Source organism: Abramis brama, assembly GCF_963993115.1.
Source record: "Abramis brama genome assembly, chromosome: 8".
Taxonomy (NCBI): domain Eukaryota; kingdom Metazoa; phylum Chordata; class Actinopteri; order Cypriniformes; family Leuciscidae; genus Abramis; species Abramis brama.
The window spans coordinates 2,760,013-2,763,195 of record NC_139970.1 but is presented as its reverse complement, the minus strand read 5'-3'; positions in this window follow the sequence as shown (position 1 = coordinate 2,763,195).

Below are 3,183 nucleotides of genomic sequence, written 5' to 3'. Positions count from 1 at the left end.
GGCATCTTTATTTCAAACGACCCGACCGACCGCGACCCGAATATCATTAAAAATATTTTTGACTCGTAACCGTGACTCGTGAACACAAAGGATCAACCCGCGCATCACTGGTGTGTGTGTGTGTGTGCATGTGTACACACACACCATAAGTTATCTCATATGTAAGTGGCTTTGGATAAAAGCGTCTGCTAAATGATTAAATGATAAATATAATGTATATGTACGTTTGGAAACGGTATGATTCTTGTAGGGCCAGATTAAATTAACAAAGGCAAATTAGAATGGGAGTACTACAATCCCATAAAAGGGCCAATGGGAGTGTAAAGTTCTGTGGGTGATTTACTGAAAATGCCCACATTAGAGAACACAGACAGATCATTTCCATAATGACCAACACTACTAAGAGCAGCACAAATTAGCATCTGGTTTAAAGGGATGATATATATACACTACTGGTCAAAAGTTTTCGGTACGATTTTTTTAAATAAGTCCTTTCTGCTCACCAAGGCTGCATTTATTTTATATATATAAAAAAAAAAAAGTATCATTGTGAAATATTATGAAAATATAAAATGACTGTTTTCTACTTCAATATATTTTAAAATGTAATTTATTCCTCAGATGAAAGCTGAATTTTCAACATCATTACTCCAGTCTTCAGTGTCACATGATCCTTCAGTAATTTTATTTTAATTTAATACTGTGAAGCTGCTTTGATACAATCTGTATTGTGAAAAGCGCTATACAATTATATTTGTAATTATACAAATATACTTGACTTGACTTAATCATTCTAATATGCTGATTTTATGCTCAAAAAACATTCATTATTATTTTCAATGTTGAAAACAGGTGTGTACAATTTTTTTTTTCTAAATTCTTTGATGAATAGAAAGTTCAAAAGAACAGCATTTGTTTAAAATAGAATATTTTCTAACATTATAAATGTCTTTACTGTAACGTTTGATCAGTTTAACTCATCCTTGATGAATAAAAGTATTTAGTTTATTTCTTTCCCCCAAAAATAAAATTAAACTTTTGAAGGGTAGTGTTTAATGTTACAAAAGCTTTCCATTTCAGATAAATGCTGTTCTTTTGAACTTTCTATTCATCATAGCATCATGAAATAAAATTTTAAAAAACTGTTTTCAACACTGATAATAATCATAAATGTTTCTTGAACATCAAATCATCATATTAGAATGATTTGTGAAGGATCATGTGACACTGAAGACTGGAGTAATGATGCTGAACATTCAGCTTTGATCACAGGAATAAATTACACTTAACTATTATATTCACATAGAAAACAGCTGATTTAAATTGTAATAATATTTCACAAAATGACTGTTTTTGTTTGTATTTTTAATCAAATAAATGCAGCCTTGGTGAGCAGAAGATACTTCTTTTAAAAACATTAAAAATCGTACTGATCTAATCTAAAACTTTTGACCGGTAGTGTGTGTGTGTGTGTATATATAAATAATGTATATTCTTTTCTCTTTTTTTCCCCCTTCTAGAGATATTTAGAAGAACACAGCATTGACTGGGAGGGACCAACACCAGTTGATGGTGATGACATAATTGAAGTTCCCCTGCCACCTGAGAATCTTCACAGTGCTGTTTTCCAGTTTCTTCAGGGAAGAGTGGATCCACTTGGCACTAGCACTTGCTTTGGAGTTGACATTTTCCTGGAGGCATTAAGAGTTTCAAGGGAGCAATTTGATTACAATTTCTAACATGCATAACTGGTCACCATAGGCCTGTCCCTCTAAACTAAATCATTGTTCTGTAGCAATTTCGCTGTTTATTCTGAAAATCTGAAAATTAGTTTACTATTAGATTACTAGTTACTTTATGGTCAAATTCATCTCCCAAAAACTATTAAAAATGTACCACCTTTAATTTCCATAATAATTTGCTCTGGTATTTGTTTTTAGTTTTTTTGGCATATAAAACCATTTGACACAAAGCCTTTATTAACACAGATTTAAACAACTTTTGTTCGATACAAATTTTATTTTTTATTGCTCTCATTGACTATTATTTAAAAATTATATATATATATATATATATATAAAATTATAGATGTAAACTTTGATTTGACTATAGTAAAGATATTAAATAATTTAGCACACAATGCATAAATATTAACACTCGAAGTGAAGATAGTAGTTTACAGTTTGGCTGTAACTGAAGAGATTCTAATGTTGTATTTATTGAGCTAGAAGGTTGTTGTCATGAGCAGCTTGTTTTGCCTTTGAAAACATATTCTCCTCCAGCTTATGGCTACGGCTTGCAAGCTCCTTGTTTTCAGGAGTGTATTTAGAAAATGGTTCATAGTTGTTGTTTTTTTTCTTTCTTTTTTCTTTACCTCTGTATAATAGGCTATAAGGTGGTTTTAAGCGGTTAATAGTGTAAATTGACATTTCTGCTGTTTTATAAGCGCAAACTGCTGTTGGATATTGATGTAGGCCTATATACATACATATATATATTTTTTTATATATATAATTTAAAATGCTGATTCATATATGCATGTATGTATCTACAAGTATGTACACACGCACGTTTAGGTAGCAACTTCTGCAACAAGACAAAATAACATCAATGGAATTATTTAGTAAACCTACTTTGCTCTTATTTTGACATCTTTGCGTGATTTTTGTGTATGTACACATTTGAAACTGTTTACTTTAATGATAGAATGAACAGGACGACAGTAAGATGACAGAACAAGACGACAGTTAAGATGACAGAACAAGACGACAGTTAATATGACTGAACAAGACGACAGTTAAGATGACAGAACAAGACGACAGTTAAGATGACAGAACAAGACGACAGTTAAGATGACAGAACAAGACGACAGTTAAGATGACAGAACAAGACGACAGTTAATATGACTGAACAAGACGACAGTTAAGATGACAGAACAAGACGACAGTTAAGATGACTGAACAAGACGACAGTTAATATGACTGAACAAGACGACAGTTAATATGACAGAACAAGACGACAGTTAATATGACTGAACAAGACGACAGTTAAGATGACAGAACAAGACGACAGTTAAGATGACTGAACAAGACGACAGTTAAGATGACAGAACAAGACGACAGTTAATATGACTGAACAAGACGACAGTTAAGATGACAGAACAAGACGACAGTTAAGATGACT